The sequence below is a fragment of the Ovis canadensis genome, chromosome 9 (genome assembly GCF_042477335.2).
Source record: "Ovis canadensis isolate MfBH-ARS-UI-01 breed Bighorn chromosome 9, ARS-UI_OviCan_v2, whole genome shotgun sequence".
In the NCBI taxonomy this organism is placed as follows: domain Eukaryota; kingdom Metazoa; phylum Chordata; class Mammalia; order Artiodactyla; family Bovidae; genus Ovis; species Ovis canadensis.
In genome coordinates, this window is record NC_091253.1 from 1170471 (window position 1) to 1197731 (window position 27261).

The following is a 27261-nucleotide window of genomic DNA, read 5'->3' on the forward strand; positions in this document are numbered from 1 at the left end:
CCAGTCGCTGAGCGCCCCCATCTGGTAGCCGAGTGAAAAACTGGCCCGGAGGCGAGCCTCCTCGAGGGAAGAAGAGGCAGCCGAGCCTCGTTTGGCTCAATGCCTACTTGGCTGGAGCCGAGTGCGCCTCCAGGACGGCAGAGCTCCAGCTCTGCTCAGAGGCCCGATCTGGCAGAGTTGCTGGCGCGAGGCTGCTCTGCCCTGGGCGAGCCTTGCCCAGACTTTCCTCGCTGCTAGGCTTCCTGCCCGGAAGAAGCAGGCTGCGCGAGGCTGGGAGACGCCACTGGCGCCTTCCTGGCCTCAGCTCCGCTCCTGCCTTGCCTTTGCACCTAGGCCCCAGGCGTCCTTTGGGAGGGCATAGGGGCCAGTGGCTTGCACAATGCCAAGGGCTCCAGCAGGAAGAGCTCTGTGCGAGGGAAGAGAAGTGCAGTTCAGGGCTCCTCCAGCGGTTGCTTGGCCGCCCTGACTCAGCGCCGCACGGAGTGCACCAGGCTCCCAGGGCCCCTGGCTGGGGTCTGCAGCCCCGCACACCCGGAGGCTGACTCCCTGGGCGCCCAGCAGCTGCCTCACACACGTAGCTTCCCTAGTGCTCTCCTCCCCAGCAGAGACGTGTGCAGCTGGTTGGGACCTGCCCTGCGTGCCTGGGCTCCCGCCCACAGCCCCAGCTGAGGGCAAACAGCCACTGAGCCAAGACCTGCAGGAGGCGCAGAGCGCCCCCACCTGGAAGCCGAGTGTACAGCTGGCGGGGAGGCGAGCCTCCTCGAGGGAAGAAGAGGCAGCCCAGCCTCGTTTGGCTCAAGCCCTACTTGGCTGGAGCCGAGTGCGCCTCCAGGTCGGCAGAGCTCCAACTCTGCTCAGAGGCCCGATCTGGCAGAGTTGCTGGCGCGAGTCTGCTCTGCCCTGGGCGAGCCTTTCCCAGACTAGCCTCGCTGCTAGGCTTCCTGACCGGAAGAAGCAGGCTGCGCGAGGCTGGGAGACGCCACTGGCGCCTTTTTGGCCTCAGCTCCGCTCCTGCCTTGCCTTTGCACCTAGGCCCCAGGTGTCCTTTGGAGGGCTTAGGGGCCGGTGGCTTGCACACTGCCAAGGGCTCAAGCAGGAAGAGCTCTGTGCGAGTGAAGAGAAGGGCAGTGCAGGGCTCCTCCAGCGGTTGCTTGGCCGCCCAGACTCAGTGCCGCACGGAGTGCACCAGGCTCCCAGGTCCCCTGGCTGGGGTCTGCAACCCCGCACACCCGGAGGCTGACCCCCTGGGCGCCCAGCAGCTGCCTCACACACGTAGCTTCCCTAGCGCTCTCCTCCCCAGCAGAGACGTGTGCAGCTGGTTGGGGCCTGCCCCTGCGTGCCTGGGCTCCCGCCCACAGCCCCAGATCAGGGCAAACAGCCCCTGAGCCAAGACCTGCACGAGTCGCTGAGCGCCCCCACCTGGAAGCCGAGTGAACAGCTGGCGGGGAGGCCAGCCTCCTCGAGGGAAGAAGAGGCAGCCCAGCCTCGTTTGGCTCAAGCCCTACTTGGCTGGAGCCGACTGTGCCTCCAGGACGGCAGAGCTCCAGCTCTGCTCAGAGGCCCGATCTGGCAGAGTTGCTGGCGCGAGGCTGCTCTGCCCTGGGCGAGCCTTGCCCAGACTTGCCTCGCTGATAGGCTTCCTGCCCGGAAGAAGCAGGCTGCGCGAGGCTGGGAGTCGCCATTGGCCCCTACCTGGCCTCAGCTCTGCTCCTGCCTTGCCTTTGCACCTAGGCGCCAGGTCCTTAGGGAGGGCTTAGGGGCCAGTGGCTTGCACACTGCAAAGGGTTCCAGCAGGGAGAGCTCTGTGAGAGGGAAGGAAAGGCAAGTGCAGGGCACCTCCCGCGGTTGCTTGGCCGCCCAGACTCAGCGCCGCACGGAGTGCACCAGCCTCCCAGGGCCCGTGGCTCTTGTCTGCAGCACCCCACACCCGGAGGCTGACTCCCTGGGCGCCCAGCAGCTGCCTCACACACGTAGCTTCCCTAGCGCTCTCCTCCCCAGCAGAGACGTGTGCAGCTGGTTGGGGCCTGCCCCTGAGTGCCTGGGCTCCCGCCCACAGCCCGAGCTCGGGGCAAGCAGCCCCTGAGCCAAGACCTGCAGGAGGCGCAGAGCGCCCCCACCTGGAAGCCGAGTGAACAGCTGGCGGGGTGGTGATCCAACTCGAGGGAAGAAGAGGCAGCCCAGCCTCGTTTGGCTCAAGACCTACTTGGCTGGAGCCAAGTGCGCCTTCAGGTCGGCAGAGCTCCAGCTCTGCTCAGAGGCCCGATCTGGCAGAGTTGCTGGCGCGAGGCTGCTCTGCCCTGGGCGAGCCTTGCCCAGACTTGCCTCGCTGCTAGGCTTCCTGCCCGGAAGAAGCAGGCAGCGCGAGGCTGGGAGACGCCACTTGCGCCTTCCTGGCCTCAGCTCCGCTCCTGCCTTGCCTTGCACCTTGGCCCCAGGAGTCCTTTGGGAGGGCTTAGGGGCCGGTGGCTTGCACACTTCCAAGGGCTCCAGCAGGAAGAACTCTGTGCGAGGGAAGGGAAGGGTTAGTGCAGGGCTCCTCCAGCGGTTGCTTGGCCGCCCAGACTCAGCCCCGCACGGAGTGCACCAGCCTCCCAGGGCCCCTGGCTGGGGTCTGCAGCCCCGCACACCCGGAGGCTGACTCCCTGGGCGCCCAGCAGCTGCCTCACACACGTAACTTCTCTAGCGCTCTCCTCCCCAGCAGAGACGTGTGCAGCTGGTTGGGGCCTGCCCCTGCGTGCCTGGGCTCCCTCCAACAGCCCCAGCTCAGGACAAGCAGCCACTGAGCCAAGACCTGCAGGAGGCGCAGAGCGCCCCCACCTGGAAGCCGAGTGAAGAGCTGGCGGGGAGGCGAGCCTCCTGGAGGGAAGAAGAGGCAGCCCAGCCTCGTTTGGCTCAATCCCTATTTGGCTGGAGCCGAGTGCGCCTCCAGGACGGCAGAGCTCCAGCTCTGCTCAGAGGCCCGATCTGGCAGAGTTGCTGGCGCGAGGCTGCTCTGCCCTGGGCGAGCATTGCCCAGACTTGCCTCGCTGCTAGGCTTCCTGCCCAGGAAGGAGCCGGCTGCTCGAGGCTGGGAGGTGGCACTGGCGCCTTCCTGGCCTCAGCTCCGCTCCTGCCTTGCCTTTGCACCTAGGCCCCAGGCGTCCTATGGGAGGGTTTAGGGGCCGGTGGCTTGCACACTGCCAAGGGCTCCAGCAGGAAGATCTCTGTTCCAGGGAAAGGAAGGGCTAGTGCAGGGCTCCGCCAGAGGTTGCTTGGCCGCACAGGCTCAGCGATGCACGGAGTGAACCAGGCTCCCAGGGCCTCTGGCTGGGGTCTGCAGCCCCACACACCCGGAGGCTGACTCCGTGGGCGCCCAGCAGCTGACTCACACACGTAGCTTCCCTAGCGCTCTCCTCCCCAGCAGAGATGTGTGCAGCTGGTTGGGGCCTGCCCCTGCGTGCTTGGCTCCCGCCCACAGCCCCAGCTCAGGGTAAGGAGCCCCTGAGCCAAGAATTGTAGGAGGCCCAGAGCGCCCCCACCTGGAAGCCGAGTGAACAGCTGGCGGGGAGGCGGCCTCCTCGAGGGAAGAAGAGGCAGCCCAGCCTCGTTTGGCTCAAGCCCTACTTGGCTGGAGCCGAGTGCGCCTCCAGGACGGCAAAGCTCGAGCTCTGCTCAGAGGCCCGATCTGGCAGAGTTGCTGGCGCGAGGCTGCTCTGCCCTGGGCGAGCCTTGCCCAGACTTGCCTCGCTGCTAGGCTTCCTGCCCAGGAAGGAGCCGGCTGCGCGAGGCTGGGAGCCGCCACTGGCGCCTTCCTGCCCTCAGCTCCGCTCCTGCCTTGCCCTTGCACCTTGTCCCCAGGCGTCCATTGGGAGGGCTTAGGGGCCGGTGGCTTGCACACTGCCAAGGGCCCCAGCAGGAAGAACTCTGTGCGAGGGAAGGGAAGGGTTAGTGCAGGGCTCCTCCCGCGGTTTCTTGTCCGCCCCGACTCAGCACCGCACGGAGTGCACCAGGCTCGCAGGGCCCCTGGCTGTGGTCTGCAGCCCCATACACCCGGAGGCTGACTCGCTGGGAGCCCAGCAGCTGCCTCACACACGTAGCTTCCCTATCCCTCTCCTCCCCAGCAGAGACGTGTGCAGCTGGTTGGGGCCTGGCCCTGCGTGTCTGGGCTCCCGCCCACAGCCCCAGCTCAGGGCAAGCAGCCCCTGAGCCCAGACCTACAGGAGGCGCAGAGCGCCCCCACCTGGAAGCCGAGTGAACCGCTGGCGGGTAGGTGAGCCTCCTTGAGGGAAGAAGAGGCAGCCCAGCCTCGTTTGGCTCAAGCCCTACTTGGCTGGAGCCGAGTGCGCCTCCAGAACGGCAGAGCTCCAGCTCTGCTCAGAGCCCCGATCTGGCAGAGTTGCTGGCGCGAGGCTGCACTGCCCTGGGCGAGCCTTGCCCAGATTTGCCTCGCTGCAAGGCTTCCTGCCCAGAAGAAGCAGGCTGCGCGAGGCTGGGAGGCGCCACTGGCGCCTTCCTGGCCTCATTTCCGCTCCTACCTTGCCTTTGCACCTAGGCCCCAGGCGTCCTTAGGGAGGGCTTAGGAGCCGGTGGCTTGCACACTGCCAAGGGTTCCAGCAGGGAGAGCTCTGTGAGAGGGAAGGAAAGGCAAGTGCAGGGCACCTCCAGCGGTTGCTTGGCCGCCCAGACTCAGCGCCGAACGGAGTGCAGCAGCCTCCCAGGGCCCCTGGCTGGGGTCTGCAGCCCCGCACACCCGGAGGCTGACTCCCTGGGAGTCCAGCAGCTGCCTCACACACGTAGCTTCCCTAGCGCTCTCCTCCCCAGCAGAAACGTGTGCAGCTGGTTGGGGCCTGCCCCTGCGTGCCTGGGCTCCCGCCCACAGCCCCAGCTCAGGGCAAGCAGCCCCTGAGCCAAGACCTGCAGGAGGCGCAGAGCGCCCCCACCTGGAAGCCGAGTGAACACCTGGGGGGAGGCGAGCCCCCTCGAAGGAAGAAGAGGCAGCCCAGCCTCTTTTGGCTCAAGCCCTACTTGGCTGGAGCCGAGTGCGCCTCCAGGACGGCAGAGCTCCAGCTCTGCTCAGAGGCCCGATATGGCAGAGTTGCTGGCGCGAGGCTGCTCTGCCCTGGGCGAGCCTTGCCCAGACTTGCCTCGCTGCTAGGCTTCCTGCCCAGGAAGGAGCCGGCTGCTCGAGGCTGGGAGGTGGCACTGGCGCCTTCCTGGCCTCAGCTCCGCTCCTGCCTTGCCTTTGCACCTAGGCCCCAGGCGTCCTATGGGAGGGTTTAGGGGCCGGTGGCTTGCACACTGCCAAGGGCTCCAGCAGGAAGATCTCTGTTCCAGGGAAAGGAAGGGCTAGTGCAGGGCTCCGCCAGAGGTTGCTTGGCCGCACAGGCTCAGCGATGCACGGAGTGAACCAGGCTCCCAGGGCCTCTGGCTGGGGTCTGCAGCCCCACACACCCGGAGGCTGACTCCGTGGGCGCCCAGCAGCTGACTCACACACGTAGCTTCCCTAGCGCTCTCCTCCCCAGCAGAGATGTGTGCAGCTGGTTGGGGCCTGCCCCTGCGTGCTTGGCTCCCGCCCACAGCCCCAGCTCAGGGTAAGGAGCCCCTGAGCCAAGAATTGTAGGAGGCCCAGAGCGCCCCCACCTGGAAGCCGAGTGAACAGCTGGCGGGGAGGCGGCCTCCTCGAGGGAAGAAGAGGCAGCCCAGCCTCGTTTGGCTCAAGCCCTACTTGGCTGGAGCCGAGTGCGCCTCCAGGACGGCAAAGCTCGAGCTCTGCTCAGAGGCCCGATCTGGCAGAGTTGCTGGCGCGAGGCTGCTCTGCCCTGGGCGAGCCTTGCCCAGACTTGCCTCGCTGCTAGGCTTCCTGCCCAGGAAGGAGCCGGCTGCGCGAGGCTGGGAGCCGCCACTGGCGCCTTCCTGCCCTCAGCTCCGCTCCTGCCTTGCCCTTGCACCTTGTCCCCAGGCGTCCATTGGGAGGGCTTAGGGGCCGGTGGCTTGCACACTGCCAAGGGCCCCAGCAGGAAGAACTCTGTGCGAGGGAAGGGAAGGGTTAGTGCAGGGCTCCTCCCGCGGTTTCTTGTCCGCCCCGACTCAGCACCGCACGGAGTGCACCAGGCTCGCAGGGCCCCTGGCTGTGGTCTGCAGCCCCATACACCCGGAGGCTGACTCGCTGGGAGCCCAGCAGCTGCCTCACACACGTAGCTTCCCTAGCGCTCTCCTCCCCAGCAGAGACGTGTGCAGCTGGTTGGGGCCTGGCCCTGCGTGTCTGGGCTCCCGCCCACAGCCCCAGCTCAGGGCAAGCAGCCCCTGAGCCCAGACCTACAGGAGGCGCAGAGCGCCCCCACCTGGAAGCCGAGTGAACCGCTGGCGGGTAGGTGAGCCTCCTTGAGGGAAGAAGAGGCAGCCCAGCCTCGTTTGGCTCAAGCCCTACTTGGCTGGAGCCGAGTGCGCCTCCAGAACGGCAGAGCTCCAGCTCTGCTCAGAGCCCCGATCTGGCAGAGTTGCTGGCGCGAGGCTGCACTGCCCTGGGCGAGCCTTGCCCAGATTTGCCTCGCTGCAAGGCTTCCTGCCCAGAAGAAGCAGGCTGCGCGAGGCTGGGAGGCGCCACTGGCGCCTTCCTGGCCTCATTTCCGCTCCTACCTTGCCTTTGCACCTAGGCCCCAGGCGTCCTTAGGGAGGGCTTAGGAGCCGGTGGCTTGCACACTGCCAAGGGTTCCAGCAGGGAGAGCTCTGTGAGAGGGAAGGAAAGGCAAGTGCAGGGCACCTCCAGCGGTTGCTTGGCCGCCCAGACTCAGCGCCGAACGGAGTGCAGCAGCCTCCCAGGGCCCCTGGCTGGGGTCTGCAGCCCCGCACACCCGGAGGCTGACTCCCTGGGAGTCCAGCAGCTGCCTCACACACGTAGCTTCCCTAGCGCTCTCCTCCCCAGCAGAAACGTGTGCAGCTGGTTGGGGCCTGCCCCTGCGTGCCTGGGCTCCCGCCCACAGCCCCAGCTCAGGGCAAGCAGCCCCTGAGCCAAGACCTGCAGGAGGCGCAGAGCGCCCCCACCTGGAAGCCGAGTGAACACCTGGGGGGAGGCGAGCCCCCTCGAAGGAAGAAGAGGCAGCCCAGCCTCTTTTGGCTCAAGCCCTACTTGGCTGGAGCCGAGTGCGCCTCCAGGACGGCAGAGCTCCAGCTCTGCTCAGAGGCCCGATATGGCAGAGTTGCTGGCGCGAGGCTGCTCTGCCCTGGGCGAGCCTTGCCCAGACTTGCCTCGCTGCTAGGCTTCCTGCCCAGGAAGGAGCCGGCTGCTCGAGGCTGGGAGACGCCACTGGCGCCTTCCTGGCCTCCTAGGCCCCAGGCGTCCTTTGGGAGCGCTTAGGGGCCGGTGGCTTGCACACCGCCAAGGGCTCCAGTAGGAAGAGCTCTGTGCGAGGGAAGGGAAGGGCTAGTGCAGGGCTCATCCAGCGGTTGCTGGGCTGTCCAGACTCTTCGCCGCACGGAGTGCAAAAGGCTCCCAAGGTCCCTGGCAGGGGTCTGCAGCCCCGCACACCCGGAGGCTGACTCCGTGGGCACCCAGCAGCTGACTCACACACGTAGCTTCCCTAGCGCTCTCCTCCCCAGCAGAGACGTGTGCAGCTGGTTGGGGCCTGCCCCTGCGTGGCTGGGCTCCCGCCCACAGCCCCAGTTCAGGGCAAGCAGCCCCTGAGCCAAGACTTGCACGAGTCGCTGAGCGCCCCCACCTGGAAGCCGAGTGAACAGCTGGCGGGGAAGCGAGCGCCCTCGAGGGAAGAAGAGGCAGCCCAGCGTCGTTTGTCTCAAGGCCTACTTGGCTGGAGCCGAGTGCGCCTCCAGGACGGCAAAGCTCGAGCTCTGGTGAGAGCACCGATCTGGCAGAGTTGCTGGCGCGAGGCTGCGCTTCCCATGGCGAGCCTTGCCCAGACTTGCCTCGCTGCTAGGCTTCCTGCCCAGGAAGGAGCCGGCTGAGCGAGGCTGGGAGACGGCACTGGCTCCTTCCTGGCCTCAGCTCCGCTCCTGCCTTGCCTTTGCACCTAGGCCCCAGGCTTCCTTGGGGAAGGCTTAGGGGCCGGTGGCTTGCACACTGCCAAGGGCTCCAGCAGGAAGAGCTCTGTGCCAGGGAAAGGAAGGGCTAGAGCAGGGCTCCTCCAGCGGTTGCTTGGCCGCCCAGACTCAACGCCGCACGGAGTGCACCAGGCTCCCAGGGCCCCTGGCTGGGGTCTGCAGCCCCGCACACCCGGAGGCTGATTCCCTGGGAGTCCAGCAGCTGCCTCACACACGTAGCTTCCCTAGCGCTCTCCTCCCCAGCAGAAACGTGTGCAGCTGGTTGGGGCCTGCCCCTGCGTGCCTGGGCTCCCGCCCACAGCCCCAGCTCAGGGCAAGCAGCCCCTGAGCCAAGACCTGCAGGAGGCGCAGAGCGCCCCCACCTGGAAGCCGAGTGAACAGCTGGCGGGGAGCCGAGCCTCCTCGAGGGAAGAAGAGGCAGCCCAGCCTCGTTTGGCTCAAGCCCTACTTGGCTGGAGCCGAGTGCGCCTCCAGGACGGCAGAGCTCCAGCTCTGCTCAGAGGCCCGATCTGGCAGAGTTGCTGGCGCGAGGCTGCTCTTCCCAGGGCGAGCCTTGCCCAGACTTGCCTCGCTGCTAGGCTTCCTGCCCAGGAAGGAGCCGGCTGCGTGAGGCTGGGAGACGCCACTGGCGCCTTCCTGGCCTCAGCTCCGCTCTTGCCTTGCCCTTGCACCTAGGCCCCAGGCGTCCATTGGGAGGGCTTAGGGGCCAGTGGCTTGCACACTGCCACGGGCTCAAGCCGGAAGAGCTCTGTGCGAGGGAAGAGAAGGGCTAGTGCAGGGCTCCTCCAGCGGTTGCTTGGCCGCCCAGACTCAGCGCCGCACGGAGTTCACCAGGCTCCCAGGGCCCCTGGCTGGGGTCTGCAGCCCCGCACACCCGGAGGCTGACTCCCTGGGCACCCAGCAGCTGACTCACACACGTAGCTTCCCTAGCGCTCTCCTCCCCAGCAGAGACGTGTGCAGCTGGTTGGGGCCTGCCCCTGCGTGCCTGGGCTCCCGCCCACAGCCCCAGCTCAGGGCAAGCAGCCCCTGAGCCAAGACCTGCAGGAGGCGCAGAGCGCCCCCACCTGGAAGCCGAGTGAACAGCTGGCGGGGAGGCGAGCCTCCTCGAGGGAAGAAGAGGCAGCCCAGCCTCGTTTGGCTCAAGCCCTACTTGGCTGGAGCCGATTGCGCCTCCAGAACGGCAGAGCTCCAGCTCTGCTCAGAGGCCCGATCTGGCAGAGTTGCTGGCGCGAGGCTGCGCTTCCCATGGCGAGCCTTGCCCAGACTTGCCTCGCTGCTAGGCTTCCTGCCCAGGAAGGAGCCGGCTGCGCGAGGCTGGGAGACGCCACTGGCGCCTTTCTGGCCTCAGCTCCGCTCCTGCCTTGCCTTTGCACCTAGGCCCCAGGCGTCCATTGGGAGGGCTTAGGGGCCGGTGGCTTGCACACTGCCAAGGGCTCCAGCAGGAAGAGCTCTGTGCGAAGGAAGGGAAGGGCTAGTGCAGGGCTCCTCCAGCGGTTGCTGGGCTGCCCAGACTCAGCGCCGCACGGAGTGCACCAGGCTCCCAGGGTCCCTGGCTGGGGTCTGCTGCCCCGCACACCCCGACGCTGACTCCCTGGCCCCCAGCAGCTGCCTCACACACGTAGCTTCCCTAGCGCTCTCCTCCCCAGGCGAGACGTGTGCAGCTGGTTGGGGCCTGCCCCTGCGTGCCTGGGCTCCCGCCCACAGCCCCAGCTCAGGGCAAGCAGCCCCTGAGCCAAGAGCTGCAGGAGGCTCAGAGCGCCGCCACCTGGTAGCTGAGTGAAGAGCTGGCGGGGAGGCGAGCCTCCTCGAGGGAAGAAGAGGCCGTCCAGCCTCCTTTGATTCAAGCCCTACTTGGCTGGAGCCGAGTGTGCCTCCAGGACGGCAGGGCTCCAGCTCTGCTCAGAGGCCCGATCTGGCAGAGTTGCTGGCGCGAGGCTGCTCTGCCCTGGGCGAGCCTTGCCCAGACTTACCTCACTGCTAGGCTTCCTGCCCAGGAAGGAGCCGGCTGCGTGAGCCTGGGAGACGCCACTGGCGCCTTCCTGACCTCAGCTCCGCATCTGCCTTGCCTTTGAACCTAGACCCCAGGCGTCCGTGGGTAATGCTTAGGGGCCGGTGGCTTGCATACTGCCAAGAGCTCAGGCAGGGCGAGCTCTGTGAGAGGGAAGGGAAGGGCAAGTGCAGGGATCCTCCAGCGGTTGCTTGGTCGCCGAGACTCAGCGCCGCACGAAGAAACGCACCTCCCAGGGCCACTGGCTGGGGTCTCCATCCCGGCATACCTGGAGGCTGACTCCGTGGGTGCCGATCAGCTGCCTCTCACATGTCGTTCCCTTGCGCTCTCTTCCCCAGCAGAGAAGTGTGCAGCAGTTTGGGGTATGCCCCTGCGTGTCTTGACTCCCGCCCACAGCCCCAGCTCAGGGCAAGCAGCCCCTGAGCCAAGACCTGCAGGAGGCACAGAGCTTCCGCGCCTGGAAGCCGAAGGAAGAGCATTCAAGGTGGCAAGCCTCCTCGAGGTAAGAAGAGGCAGCCCAGCCACGTGCGGCTCAAGCCCTGCTTGGCTGGATCTGAGCGCGCCTCCAGTATGGCAGATCTCCAGCTCTGCTCAGAGGCCCGATCTGGCAGAGTTCCTGGTCTGAGGCTGCTCTGCCCTGGCCGAGCCTTGCCCTGACTTGCCTGGCTGCTAGGCTTCCTGCCATGGAAGGAGCAGGCTCCTTGAGCCTGGGAGATGCCACTGTCGCCTTCCTGGCCTCAGCTCTGCTCCTGCCTTGCCTTTGCACCAGGCGTCCTTGGGGATGGCTTAGGGGCCGGTGGGTTGCACACTGCCAAGGGCTCCAGCAGGGAGAGCTCTGTCAGAGGCAAGGGAAGGGCAAGTGCAGGTCTCCTCCAGCGGTTGCTTGACAGCCCAGACTCAGCGCCGCACGGTGAGCACCAGGCTCCTTGGACCCCTGGCGGGGCTCTGGAGCCCCGCACACCTCGAGTCTGACTCCGTGGGCGCCCAGTAGCTGCCTCACACACGTAGGTTCCCTAGCGCTCTCCTCTCCAGCAGAGACGTGTGCAGGTGGTTGGGTCCTGCACCTGTGTGTCTGGGCTCCTGCCCACAGCCCCAGCTCAGGGGAAGCAGCCCCTGATCCTAGACCGTAAGGAGGGGCAGGGAGCCGGCGCCTGGAAGCCGAGTGAACAGCATGCGGGAATCGAGCTTCCTAGGGGGAAGACGAAGCAGCCCAGCCGCCTTAGGCTGCAAGCCCTGCTTGGGCGGAGTCGAGTGCGCCTCCAGGATGGCAGAGCTCCAGCTCTGCTCAGAGGCCCGATCTGGCAGAGTTCCTGGTGCGAGGCTGCTCTGCCCTGGGCGAACCTTGCCCAGACTTGCCTCGCTGCTAGGCTTCCTACCCAGGAAGGAGCAGCCTTTGCAAAGTTGGGAGACGCCACTGGCGCCTTCCTGGCCTCAGCTCCACTCCTGTATTGCCTTTGCACCTAGGCCCCAGGCGTCCTTTGGGAGGCCTTAGGGGCCGGTGGGTTCCACACTGCCAAGGGCTCCCATAGTGAGAGGTCTGTTCAAGGGAAGGGATGGGTATATTTGGAGTACAATCCTGTATCAGATGTGAGGCCCACACCTTCACCCTGAACGCTCACTCTGAACCCTCACCCCGAACCCTTACCCTCACCCACGCCCTCACCCTGAACCCTCACCCTCACCCTCTCCCTGAACCCTCACCCTCACCCTCTCCCTGAACCCTCACCCTCACCCTCTCCCTGAATCCTCACCCTCATCCTGAATCCTAACCCTCACCCTGAATCCTTACCCTCACCCTCATCCTGAACCCTCACACCTCACCCCTCACCCTAACAAGTTTGGAGGGCTGTTCCACGAACTCTAACCTTTACCCTACCCTAACCGGACCCCCATCCACATCCTAACCCTAACCCACATCATAGTCACGCCCTCAGCCCTATACTTACCCTTGAAGTACCTACCCGCATCTTCTTCATTTTTGACACTTCCCATGCATAACAAAAGACGAGGTTGTAAGGTTTCAAACATGGATCCAAGACCCATTATCCACATAAAAGGGATATAAATACTATGATCACATCATTTAAATCTCTTGCATCACCAAAATACCTCTCCACCACTTATCCAGTCGCCATTGATGGATCACATCTATCTCATACATTTTATAACTTAGCAATCAAATACGCACCAGGACTCTGGGTAATTATAGAGACAAGATTTATTTATACCATAAATATTTCAACAAATTCCACTTTCTACGATGAGTTCAATCTTCACAAAAGTAGGATGAACAGCACCTGTTTCCACTAGGATCCATAGAGCGTGAAAATCTTAATGATGACCACCAGAAAGGTCAGCACGGTTGATATCACAGATTTTTCAGTGTTCCAATACAAGTTCTACCCAAATCCATAAAGAAAGACATACGCATAGGAAACTACAAATTGAAAGCAAGTCTATTGAGATAAATATTGGACATCAATTGTATGAATCTTTAAGGCATAACTGCAGACATTCTTCAGACATTCTTCAAATTCATAGAATGACAACAAAGTATGGCTACGTACAATCCATTCGGTTTTATGAACCACTCATGAATAACCTCACAAGCCATTTGAAACCAGATGACAATTTCAAATAGCTTTGATCTACAAACAAGGCTGTGAGACAGAAAGTTAAAATCGAAATACATGAAGTAAATCCTCAATAGATATGAAAACATCCCATGGTAGTGAAGTCAATTAGCATTAGTTATTAGGGCTTTCATGCACAGACTCATCTCTGATCGATGTGATCCCAATTCATATTTGGCAAAAAATACGAAAGCTGATCTTAACAGTCATATTATTTTTCTTTGTACCCCTAAAAAGAAAAATGAACATGAAAAACTAAATTAAGCTTGGAGGCTCACATTTCCCAATCGGTATACAAAGCAACAGCATGTCAAACTTTCTAATTCACATATGCATTTAAATGAAATTGGATGAAATACCCCTAAATAAACACATACTTCTATGCCCAATGTTTCACAAGGCAGAAAACGCTCAATGAATGAAACTGAGAGGGTAACAGCCAGGAAGGCCAGGGGTCTCCAAAGGGAGGAAATGGGGTGCAAGTGTCAGACAGTTGTTATCTGTCACTTCCGAGGCAGGAGGAAACAAGCTGTTATCTTTTTTCCCCTTCTTGATACAAATTTAAACAGAGATTTTCTCTTACAATTCTGTGTTGCTATAATGACACCTGGTTCCGCCTGAACTTCACTTTTCTCATACTTTGAGCTGACCAAGGCATTTTTCTCATGGAAAGGTTTGCCTTAAGCTATGTGAATGTACTATGTATTTACCCTAGACTCTATCTTCAAGTAGGTTCTGCCTAAAGGCTCAGAACTGACTTGACAAACCAATATGCTTTACTCATACATGGCTCTCCTGATCTATGTGAATGAAGCTATCCATTTGCTCATATCAATCGTTTTATGGCCCAGGATGACTCACCTGGTGCCACGGTCATCTCCATATATCTTGTGGGTGAGGGGTCTGCTGCCATTCCTTTCTCTAATGAGTAGACTGCTAGTAGCTAGATAACATCCAGCCAAAGATGAGTAGGGGGGCACTCTTTCTGCCCCCTTCTGATGTCTATGTCAGAAGCTTTCTCTCTTTTATACTTTAATAAAACGTTGGGACACAAAAGCTCTGACTGATCAACCCTCATCACTGGCCCCGGGTTGAATTCTTCCTCTAAGGAGCCCAAGAATTCAAGCATCTTTCATGGTTAGACAACAACCTTTCCAAACAATGGTCTTTTCAAAAAAAAAAAATGATGATAAGTGATGAGTATGCATATGTCTACGAATGAAATGGGACCTATATGTCAAACCACATAAAAATATATCTTCCCTCAACATACATATAACACAACCAGGCCTTCACATGCATCGATTCTCCAACTATCAAGTCATACAAATATGGATGTAAAATATCACAATACATTCCAAAGTTTAAAAGTGATGGATATTGACTTTCGCCCGCTGGTGCTTCTTTTTATGTCATCTCCATTATATTAGCTATGACAACGAATCATGTGCTGTGCGAAGTCACTTACATTGTGTCCAACTCCTTGGGATCATATGGACTAGGCCCCACCAGGCTCCTCTCTCCATGAGATTCTCTAGGCAAAGATACTGGAGGGGGTTGCCATGCTCTCCCTCAGGAGATCTTCCTGCCCCAGGGATGGAATCCATACCTCCCATGTCTCCTGCATGGGTATGTTCTGCATGTTCTTTACCACTAGAACCACCTGGGAAGCCCCAAGACACATGAACATCAGTGGATTTGGGGATCCACGGGGCATATACAGAACCATTCCTCCAACAAAACTGAAGAATGACTTTAAAATCTCAAACAAAACATGAGTATATGTGTTCACAAACTTCATGGAGCAAGGGTTTCTTCGATCTGAAAACTGGCATCGATGAAGGACTGTGTGAAGAATACTTCAAAGTCTATTTGGCAAACACAGCCTACGTTGGCTATATTTAGTCCTCAGTTGAATGGAATGTCATGAGTACTGGTCATTTCAAATAAGTAGCCTATGACGCTGTTTACACTTATTGGGACGCGTGGTATACCACATTCACACATTTCAGTAGCATTGGTGCAAAAACGATACATTTCTCAGGGGAAGCTTCTACATGGACTCCTGGGATCAGAGCTCTAACTCATACACACATACTTTTCCTTTTAAAATGATCCTGCATGATAAGCAAACAAAACACTGGATGAACACCTAGACGGTGAGCTCTGTACTAAATGATTTTAAAGCCAGTAGATGGAATGAGCTGATGAGGAAGACTACAAACGAGTCATCTTCTTCAACTTGGTCAAACCGCTCATAGTCATACAAGTGAATGAAAAGTTGAGCCTGTTGTCATTAAATCTGTTTAAAAGAAATAGAATAATAAAACAAATTAGTAACTCTTATTTTCTTAATAAACATTGTATTATTTCTGCACAGCTTTGTTACTGGCATGAATAGAATATCTACAATAATAACTTGTCACAGTGAAATGGATTCACATTCGATATCGATTCACATCTATAATTGATGCCATAGCTGTTTGATACTATTGCTTGAATGAATGCAACTTATGTGACTTCACAAACTACAAACACGACTAACATAATAGGTATTAAAAAACCTTGAGTGACATGAGCGTGAAGACTTAGTAGAGTTGCTCTCAAGAATAATGATACTATTATTCGCTCTAGCCATAGTACTGGAATCTGTACATTAACACCCCTGCAAAACAAAAGGAAAGGATAGAATAATAATAAAGGAACTTCATAACTATATTCCTACTGTAAACATTCAACACTATGTTTTCTTTTAAACTGACTTTCATATTTGGTCTACTGTAACCTCTTCTGTGTTCATTTTATGCTAAACTTATTGCTAACAGTAAAATTACCATACGAGCTCTAATTAATTTTTTTTTTTACTTGCAAAGCTACTGATAGAACCAAAGGCCAATATCTACATCAAACAGGAGAAACGGAATGGAAACTGTAAACAATTTTATGGAAGAACATTTCCGTGCTCCTATTCAGTCAAATGGGCATTCAAAAGGATGTGATTTTTCTGAAAGTTTATTTCAGAAACTTGGAATTGGATGACTGCAAACAATAAAACTAACAATATATTGATACATAATATTAATAATATACAGTGGGTCATTCTTTTTTTATTCTGCCACAGCTAACAGACAGAAAGTCAGTTGTCATAACTACTACTAACATAAGACCCTCACCGATAAGTGAAGATATATAGGAAAATCCATAATAGCTCTAAAAACCATCAAAGATAAAATGGTAATTAAAAAATACACTGACAGTTTAGCTGGTATAAGAAACAGGATGATTATGAAAGCAAAGCCAACAATCATGGATAGGCCATGGAAGCCCGTGGCTGTCACCAGTGTTGACTTATATCCTTCATCTGAGGTTGTTAAAAGCGCTTGGTAAAATCCAGAGGTTTGCAGCAGTGGTAACCTCCTGAACAGACTGAAATAAAAAGGGTTTCCAGAATATCCTGATGATTTCCATCTACTAGGCTGTGATGAGCTCAAGCAATGCATACTCCAGAGGACAGAAGACAGACAGGTTGGGAACACGTCTACTGCACTTACGGAGAAAGGGAATGTTGCTGCTCAGCCTAGTACAAGTGTAGAAGCAACACCTTGGTGATTCGACCTTTAAAGACTCGATACATATGAGAACGACTGGTATGAATAAACCTTCAGAAGTGCTTTCTCAGACCTCCTCCCATCATAAGCACAAGCATAATGAAAACACTGAGTTTTCATGGTCTCACCCAAAATAAGACTCACTTATGGCTTTGCTTTGAGAATAGTTGAACTACTCATTGTTCAAGAGAAATGATCCTTTCTTCTCTGAAGATTTGTGAATCATTCACAGGGTGTGGTGAATAAACTACTTAAGGGTCTAATACATAAAAATGCAATAGGCTAAGCACAGAGATGTTTTTCTCCCTTTCTCAAAGGATGGAACATTTTGTATTTGCACTGATTTTATGTCTTGACTTCATGTACAATTATATACTGATTTTTTTAGTTGACATACAATAGGACTAAAAATATTGATATAATACTGATAACTCATGTTGGTATGTGTGGTTGTCACATAGGATTCACAGGAGATTTAAATTCACAGTTGTCAACGTAAAGGATGAATGCTATTTAGCTTCTTCGTGAATCTAGGCCACGAATGAAGAGTTTTCCTCAACATATTTCACTGAGAGAAATACAAGGATGATAGGCATAATACTATGCTTCGACTCATGGATATCTAAGCATTGCTCACAATACAGATCTGATTTTCAACATCAGGGTTCTTTCAGTGTCCTTGAACAGCATTTGTTTTTCTGTATACAGAAGAAAAAACTCATGAGTATCAAACTGGTTCACATAAAACATGTGTATGAATTGTTATCTTCCTGAACCAGGGATCAAACCCACATCACTTCCCCCTCCTGCACTGGTAGGCAGATTTTTTATTTATCAACTGTGCCACCTAGGAATCGACATACATTTCAAGGACCACTGCCATCAGCTTCTACTGTTCATGACCAAAGTAGGAGAAACAATATTGGAAGAAGTACTCATAAGGGTACTCATAGGAAGTACTCATAAGTCAAGGAACTGTTATACTGGGTACTCTCGTTGTTACTGGGACAAGTCAGTTCCTCCGATGATGATGGGTATAACTGAAAAATTATTACAAATGCATGGGCTGCGATGTCTACGTGATAAATGTGTTCCTCTTATACTATTGCTTCAGGGATGCCTACTTCAGCATGAAGGAATGCACTTCAAGGGATGCCCGCTATTCCAGCTCAAGCAACAGATAGTGAAGTGCAGATCATTGTCCTTTGTTGAAAATAATCAGCACTTTGTCAACATAGGGAACATGCCAGAGGAACCCTTGGGATGGAACTCTAAAAACAGGTTGGGCCCTCTTTTTGCCAAGCCCTGCGATAAAATACAAATCAGAAAAAGAAAAATAGCATCGGTTTTGTCAGGACTTCCTCATCTTTTCTTTCTTGGTAGCAGGAAGCAGACATTGAGGCCAGAGGACTGCAGGATTTCATTGTGAACTAACGTTGGGTGGGGTGGAAGCTCATCACTCTAGTAAGAATGTGGTTCAAAAAAATGGAATTTCATTCACTTCATGGACATAGAGTTCTATAATCCTTCATTAAGGAATTCAATAAGCTATATTTCCTTACACCTTCACAATCTCTTGGTTTACGAGAACATCAATTGCTAGTCCAGCACTTATACAATGAGTGTTACAGGTAGTATGAATGTATAAATGATGATGAGCAATGACAGGAAGTTTATTTAATCTCTGTTTGAATTCTTGATTTTTTATATAATTTTTTATAATATCCTTACAGATGTGAATATTTTACTGACATGTATAAATACACGTTGAGTAGTGCTATGATAACTCATAGTGTTGGCACAATAAATATCATGGTTACTATGTGCTTTTCATATATTCCTTTTGAGATTCTCTTCCATTATACATTATCATAAGATATTTAATAGTTTCCTAAACTGTACAGTAGGTCCTTGTGGCTTCTTTTATATATAGTAATGTACTTGTTAATAATTCAAACAAAAACTGGTACACAAATACTCATAGTGACATTCACAATAGCTCAAAGGTAGAACTCATTCAAGTGTCCGTTGGTGGGAGACTGAATATGCAACACAAGGTATATTCAGAAGCTTGAACGGTATTCCACCATACGAAAAAGTACATTAAATGGTGCTGCCACTCTGCAAGACATTACAGAAATGGCTCCAAAACAAACACATGGAATAAATACATAGTTCGATTCCAATTCAAGCTATGTACCCAAAAGGATTGGGAAAGGGGGCTGAAAAAATGGATACTTCTTCCGTCATACTCACAACAGCATGATTCACACTGGCAAACAAACAGAAGTGATCTAAGTGTCCATGGCAGCCAATTCCATAAACAAACTGTGGTATACACACAATGGAATCTGATTCGGCCCTTCAAAGTCAGTAATTCTGACAATGCGACAATGTGGACAAACCTTATGGTCATTAGATCATGTGAAATAAACCAGACCAAGAAAAGACAAACGTTCTGTGATTCCACTCATATGAGATATCCAAACAAGTCAAATCTGTCAGAAATAGCAGAGAGTGATTCCGACCGATCGAAAAGAGTTCATGTTTCATGGACCTCAGTTTCCCTTGGAAAAACTGACTTCCCGTGATATCTCCAAAACCAATTAGACAAATAATTGGAAGCTATATCCAGTCAAATGAATGTAGACATAATGTTATATACAGTGTACACCAAACTCACTCAAACTTCTTAACAGACAAAAGGCAAAACTGTATCTATGGTACCTCAGCTTAGCTTAAAACTGTATCTACAGTACCTCACTTCTGCTTATAAAATTTAACAACAACAACAACAACACACTAAAGTCTATCCAAAAAAGGATATAAAACATATATAACATTAACTTTAAAGAATTAGACATTTAAACTGTGAAAAACCTTATTCACAAAACTTAAACACAAGCCACAGGAAAATATATTTATAAAATACATATCTGATAAAGGATTGTACTCCAAATATACCAAAAAATCTAGAACAATCTCATAAAAAATGTATACACCTAAACACCTGTCCTACAAAAATATAAAGATAGTAAATAAGCCTATCAAAAAGACTCAAAATCACATATCATTAGGAAATTACAAACTAAAATAACAGTGAGGTAGCACTGCACACCTATTAGATCCAGTAAACTCAAAAAAAAAAACGGGGGTAGGGCACAACTTCTCCGGTGGCTCAGTGGTAAAGAATCTGCCTGACAATGCAAGACACTCTAGTTTGATCCCTTACCCCAGAAGATCCCACATGCCACAGAGAAACATAGCTGGATTTTTCCACAGCTAAACAAAGCTCACCTGTGACCTGAATACTATATGGCTAGCACTTACTAAACAGCTTTGAAAACGTCCAGACAAAAAGTATCACATGATTATATACAACAGCTCTACTTGTAATAACTAAAAACTTTCAAATATCAGGATGTCTTCAGTAGATGACAGTGTAAACAAATGGGGATACATCCAAAGTGAAGGGGAGCAAATGCTACCACAAAATATACCACCTCAGCATGATAATTAGTGGGACCCAATTAACTTTTTTTTTTAGAGGACACATGATCATCTCTGAAACCCAAGTTCAAGACAGCTCTTCTGTGAGTCACATTTACCAGAGAAATCTCATTTCAAAGGAATCCTCTCTATATGCCAGATAGAAGGATGAGACACAGTCTTTTGAAACTCTTTTTTCTTTTCTATCGATAGGGAAAGCTAAGCCGTAAATCTGCACAACAACCATACCCTTCCTTTCCTTTGGTTGTATCTGTAAAATATTTGTTTCTTTTTTAATTTGGCTGCGCCAGGTCAACCTTCATTGAGGTAAGCCAGATATTTAGCTACAACATGCAAATTCTCCTTGGTGGCATGGGAGATCTAGCTCTTGGATCAGGGAATGAACCTGGGCCTCCTTCTTTGGGAGTGTCCAGTCTCAGCCACTGGACCACCAGAAAGTGCCTGTTTTGTTTTCAGATGAAGATGGAATCTAAGGTGATATCTTGGGCCATTTCAGTCACTGACTCAGTTTCCTGAGTTTCTCCAAAGCACGCACAAGGTGCACATTATTAAACTGGTTTGCAAAACAAGAAAAGGTTGTCTGCTACAACACTGTATGCTTACAAATATCTAAATGGTAAATGGCATATTATTTATTTTTAATTACTATGGGGGGGGGGGGAAAGAATGCAGGATTCATACATGTTACCACATGAATAAATATTAAAACCATCTTCAGTGAAAAAGAAATCCACATCGAAAAGGCCACCCAGAACCCTTATTCACCATGTCTGCTTTCAATCCATCAAGTTTGTCCAAATAACTGAAAATCTCAGTAACACTCTAAATAAAGAAAAAAGGATGAAGATGGAAACAAAAGATATATTCATACACTTGAACAATTGCTAAAAGTGGAAGTGGGGCAGTGGATTACATTATAATGTAGGTACCATATGATTTCCTGATTTTGGAGATTATGTGCTGGTTCTGCAGAAGGTACCCATTTTGGATAAAACACATAGAGTATTTTAGATGATGTGGCAAATGCTAGCACTTGTTCCCATTGCTAGGCATTTTCTGTACATTTTAAATGACTGGAAAGTATACTAGGTTTCAAAACAACCATGTCAATACCACAAAAGAAATTTAGCGCAGACAGGCAGGAAACTTTCTGATACAGGCCAAGACTTACCCAGATGAAGTTCAAGGGAAGCTGGGATGCTCACTGCCCGTGAAGGAGTCCACGTGGAATGAAGAAGTAGTGTGGGAAGTCTATTAGTAACCACCATGTCTTGGGTCCTCTGGATGACCTACTGCAGGAGAAACAGATCTTACAGATAAAATGTTCCACATCACTTCACAAAAAGTTGTTAGACTACATTCAGTAAAGCTGAATCATTTTGGATTAATTTACAATCATAAAATACTACCCTTTACAGTCCAAAAATCACTTGCATTTCTATACACTAATAACAATCAGGAAAAAAATATTAAGAAAATTCCACTTAAATAAAACATCTAGCAACAAACTTAATCAAGAACATAAAAAACCAGTAGTCAGAAAACTAGAAGGCACTGATAAAGAAACCAAAGAAAATACAAACACACAGAAAATTATTCCACGCTCATGCACTGGAACAATGAGGAATTAAAAGGTCCATTCCAACCAAAGTCATCAACAAATACACGGACTGCAATCACAAAATAATATTCAATGGCATTTTTCACAGAAATAGAAATATTCCTAATATTAGGCTGCTACTGTTGAACAGGACCTTAAACGGCCAAAAAGACTCTGAGAAAGAGGAACACAGCTGGAGGCATCTTCCTATCCCTCTTCAAACTACATCACGGAGCTGTAGTGACCACCACAGTGAGGAACTGGCAGGAACACAGACACATGGACTCCAGGAGAGAATAGAGAGCCCAGAAACGAACCCACCTGTACATGGTCAGTTCCTGAAAATCAAACCAGGAACGAGCGAAGAGGAAAGGACAGTCTTCTCAAGAAACAGTGACAGGAAAATGGCCACCTACACGGAAGAACATCAGTGTTCATCCTCTACATCATCTAACGCAAATCTAACTGAAAACCCACCGCTTTGCACACGGAGCTCTTTCCCCCTGAGTCCTCTGAGATGGACCTCCAGTCAGCCCTCAGCTGGACACAGGAAACGTCTACTCCATCCTCATTTTTCGCTCTTGCAGCGCCTCCCTGCTGGTGGGCACTGAGGCAACCCTGCTCCTCTCAGCCTGGATGCAGCCCTGTTATCCAGAAGCCTGAGCCCTGATGGTCCTGAGGAGACAAAGCTCCCGCCAGCTGCTCACGGAGCAGAGTCTAAAGGCAAAGCGTCCTGCGCCCGCGGGTCAGAGGGGCCTTTGGCGCCCCCTGCGGGCCACAAGAGAAGAGCGGGCAGCCCGGTGCTCACAGACCTCAGAGGGCTCACCCAGAAGCAGCTCTGCTGTGAGCACTCAGACTGGAAGCCCAAACTGAAATGGAGCAGAATAGCTCCATGACCCTCCGCAAAACATGGCTAAGGAACAATCAGAGCCTGCATGGAATGCAGCCATAAAAAGGAACACATTTGAGTTTGTTCTAATAAAGGGGAGGGAAGTCAGTCAAAGAGAGAAAAACATGGAATCTAGAAGGATGGTACTGACGAGTCTGTTCACAGAGCAGCAATGGAGGTGCAGACATAGAGAACAGACTTACAGACGAGGGTGGGGAACAAGAGGGAGAGGGTGAGATGAATGGAGAGAGCAGCATGGATGCAGGTACACCTACATTTGTAAATAGATAACCAATGGGAATTTGCTGTATGATTCAGGGAACTCAAACTGGGGCTCAGTAGTAACCTGGAGAGGTGGGAATGCGTGCGAGGTGGGAGGGAGATTCAAGAGCAAGAGGACATAGGTACACCTATGGTTAATTCATGTGGATGTATGACAAATCAAACCAGTATTGTAAAGCAATGATCAATCAACTAAAAGAAATAACTTTAAAAAAATATGAACATAAACACAAACTTTGCAACAAGGTAACTCCATTTAAAAAACTATAGAATTTTAGAAAACTGCAAAAGTTCTACATGACCGTTGGTCTGGTGATCAGGTCTAACATACACAAAACAAGCCAACTTACCAAATTATGAATATAAATTATTTAAAACATTGCCTTTTATCATTTCATACATTTACCCTGTGGAGGACCTTACTCGAGAGAACCAAAAACAAACTGTTAAATGAACCACGGACCACCCACCCTGGCCAGGCAACAGAGAAAAGAAAACACTTGCAGGAATCATCTTACAACAGGAGGTCCTGGGAAGGAACAAGGAACGAACAAGCTACCACCAACCAGAATTCTGGAGAGGTCAGGAGATGGGAGGCTCCAGTTCAGAGGTCCTACCAACCTCCCAGGATCCACTTCGCTGGAATCCATCTCAGCTGAGTGATGCGTGTGCCCCCAAGAAGGATCCCAATTCAGAATGCCTGGCAAGAGACAAACCAGAAATGAGCCCGATGACCATAAAACCTGAGACTGTGAGCCACGTGACAGAGTGGTTCTCTCCGTTTCCCTCACCCTCCTGCCCTCCACCCTGGCAGCCCTTCCCAATAAAGCCTCTCGCTTGGACAGCACTCCTCTCCTCAGACAACTCATTGCCCAGTGTCAGACAAGAACTCACTCTCAAGCCCTGAAAGGGATCCCCCTTCCTTCATCAAAAGCAATATCCAGGAGAAAATATCTTCAAAACGCTATCTTGCAGAGAAGGAAATCAGAGAAGGCAATGGCAGCCCACTCCAGTACCATTGCCTGGAGAATCCCACGGACAGAGGAGCCTGGTAGGCTGCAACCCCGGGGTCACTAAGAGACGGACACGACTTCACTGAGTGGCTTCACTTTCACTTTTCACTTTCATGCACTGGAGAAGGACATGGCAACCCACTCCAGTGTTCTTGCCTGGAGAATCCCAGGGACAGAGGAGCCTGGTAGGCTGCTGTCTATGGGGTCGCGCAGAGTCAGGCACGACTGAAGCGACGCAGCAGCAGCAGCAGCAGCAGCAGCAGCAGCAGCAGCAGCAGCAGCAGCAGCAGCAGCAGAGAAGGAAATGGCACCACCTGCAGTACTCTGGTCTCAGAAATCCCAGGGACAGAGGAGCTTGGTGGGCTACAGTCCAAAAGCAGGGCATTTCTGATGGGAGGAAACAGTCCCAGGGAAGCTGAGCTGCTCACCAAAGGCCCCAGAGCTTTGGATAGCACACCAGAGCTGGGGCTGAGGATTCCCAGCTGCCATGCCTCTTGATCCTGGCCTCTTTCACTAGATACATGTGTGGAAAACTAGTCTAAAATATGCCCTGGTGGTTCCATAGTAAAGAATCCACCCCCCGGTGCTGGAGATGCATGTGCGATCCCTAGGATGGGAAGATCCCACATCCTATGGAGCCCGTGTGCCACAACAGCCGAGCGAGCCTGTGCTCTAGATCCTGGAAGCCACGATGCCGAGTTCACATGCTGCAGCCACTGAAGCCCGTGAGCCTGTGCCCCTCAACAAGAGGAGACACTGCAGTGAGAAGCCTGCAAACCACTAGTTATGGCCCATGCTCACCAAAACTAGAGAAAAGCCCACACACAAAGAGGCAACACAGCCAACAATCAATAAAACTGTTTTCCTAAAACAATGCATATCTGACAAAGAAACTGTATTCGAATTGTCCAAGAACACTAGAGCAAACAAGCCCATTCATAATTGGTAGCGACTGAAATAGACACCTGGCCACTGAGGGTATACTGATAGTAAACTATCATACAAAAACATACTCAAGATACTGGTGCAATGCATGCAGAGCCCCCTTTGAAAGACAATCTGACAGTTTTTTTTTCAGTAACCACGTGGGACAAGCACTGAATTCTGTGTATGACAAGCGGTGGAAGCCAGGTATCTTACCATTGGAATGCAAAGTTACAGATAAACAAAAGGAAACGTTACAATGTCCATGTCGTGGTGGATCAGGTTGGAGACATCACAAATTACCTTTAACTGAATATGTTCAAAGGTGAGCTGGAATACATGGATATATATATATATATCCATGTATTGTCAGCTGAGCATATTGAGCTCCTACATGTATGTTTTAAATATCATTCTCTAATAAAAGGGAACAGGAAACATCTCCAATGGCCCGGTGGTAAAGAATCTGCCTACCGATGCAGGGAACACGGGTTCAATTCCTGTGTAGGAGATTCCACACGCCCAGGGGCAACGAAGCCCTTGAACAGCTCTTGAAGTTTGCATGCTCCAGAGCCCAAGTTCTGCAAACAGAGAAAGCACTGCAATGAGAAGCCATGGCACAGCAACTAGAGGGTAGCCTCTGCTCACTACAACTAGACAAACGAGCAATAAAGACCCAGCACAGTCAAAAATAATGTAATGTTTAAAAAAAGGACAGTTCTTTGAAGAAATGACTGAGACTAGGGGTGAGACTGTAAATATATGAGACAGGGTCATCTTAAATTATGAGAAATTAAAGAAACTAAAGACAACTATCAAGCTGTCCAAACTGATACAAATGAATGATGACACAGTGTTATCTGTATACACCAGCAAATAACAATCTGAAAAGGAATTTAAACAAACGATTCCCTTTCAGTCATGTCAACATTAATAAAAGACTTTGCTATGGACAGAATGAGGATAACAAGACTGGCACACTGGAAATGATACATGATTGCTGAAAAATACCCTAAAGACATGGACAGATATGCCATAGCGATGAAAAGGCTTCAGTTGGCAATACCATGGAATGCATCTTCAATCTGAAATGAAGATTCAATATGAATTTCAAAAGGCTGAAAGGTGGTTGCTAAACCACAAAAGATGCCAGCATTCTTGGACTCCAGAGGAGAATTCAATCCAGGGCAAGTGACGAAGCTTGATGGCTCAGAGGTTTTCTGTTAAAAAGTTTTATTAAAATATAAAAGAGATCGAGAGAGCTGCTGACGTAGACAGTAAAAGGGGGAAGAGTACCCCCTGCTAGTCTTTAGCCAGATGTTATAGAGCCACTAGCAGTCTGCTAATGAAAGAAAGACAATGTGTCAGAGAATGGCACCAGGCCCCTCACCCACAGCATGCATTGAGATAACATTGGCAGCAGATGAGTCATCCCAGGCCATAAAATGATGGACATGAATCTTGAAGAAAGGCAGATTTCCAAGCAAATATATAGTTTCATTCACATAGATTAAGAGAACAAGGTATGAGTAAAACATACTGGTTTGTCAAGTTTTTTCTGAGCCTTTAGGGGAAACTGACCTGAAGACAGAGCCTTGGGTAAATACATAGTACATTAGCATACCTTAAGACAAACATTTCCATAAGAAAAATGCATTGCTTAGTTCAAGGTTTGAGGAAAGTTAAATTCAGGTGGAGCCAGGAGTGGTCATGGCAACACAGAAATTTCTGAGAAACCTTTTAAATTTGTATCAAGATGGAGAAAAAAAAATGCAGCACTCTTTTGTCTCCTCCGGCCTCTTAAGAGAGAGAAAAAAACGTCTGACACTTGCAGTCTATTTTCTCTGTCTGGAGACCCCTGGCCTTCCTGCCTGTTATCCTCTCCAGGCCTGTAGGAAGCAATACACTAGGCTGCTTGGGAAAACCGCGCGGGTCTGAGCTTTATGCAAAGGGGTAAAGCAGTAAAACCCTTGGCCCCAAAGGCGAGGCTTTTCTGCGACCGCCATTTTAGTCGGCTCCGAGACTGCAAACAAAGAGGGCAGAATACATGGTTCCCTGCTCCGCCCAGTCCGAGTTCCCTTACCTGTGGCCCACAGCCCTGCGCTCTGCTCGCTGGATGCCAATCGACGGGGACCCAGGAGCCCACGAAACGAGCATTCCCAGCTGCAATGGCGAGCCCTGAGAGCCCTGGCCCCCGACGCGCCGCCATGTTCATCCCGCCCCAGACCCGCTCACGTGAGCCGCGCTCCTGACCAGCCGCCCAGGCTCGCCCCGCCCCCGACGCGCTCACGGTGCGCCCCACCCCCACGCCCCCTTCCAGGACAGGCCCGCGGGACCGCGACTGCCTCCAGGTGAAACACAAGGACAAGCAAATCCACCCCACCGAGACAATCCAAGCTTTTTCTCAGCTGATCTGTCTATGATTTAGGGATAAAACTATGACTATAGAAAGCAAAGATGACCTAGGACAGCCATGATAGTCTATAGAGCCAGACCCTGGCGGGCAGAGGCTTGAAGAGGGTCCGGGAGCTCTGTCAGAACAGCAAGCCTCTGTAGCGTAGCGGTTAGGTGCGCTGGTGAGCAGGCAGACGATGGTCTGTAAGTCAGGAGTTCAAGTCTGCAGCTTAACTCTTTTGCTCTTAGGGGGCGGGGGACAGCAACAGGCGGGACTTAGACCAGAAACGTTTATTTTTATTTTAGAGGTTTATTGTTTAGCTTAGGGTTAGGGTTCGGGCAACCCCCCAACTTGTTCAGGTTCGG

The 27261-nt window shown here is 52.4% G+C and overlaps 1 long non-coding RNA gene across 1 annotated transcript; it reads right to left on the reverse strand.

Annotated features, from left to right (window-relative positions):
- Positions 1 to 12238: 12238 nt before the first annotated feature.
- On the reverse strand, positions 12239 to 26738 carry LOC138446121 (uncharacterized). The gene is made up of 6 exons (XR_011259131.1): positions 26585 to 26738; positions 24976 to 25082; positions 23131 to 23264; positions 20965 to 21085; positions 14144 to 14977; positions 12239 to 12904 (listed from the first exon to the last, which is right to left on the reverse strand). It is a non-coding gene; the product is annotated as an uncharacterized lncRNA (long non-coding RNA).
- Positions 26739 to 27261: the final 523 nt, after the last annotated feature.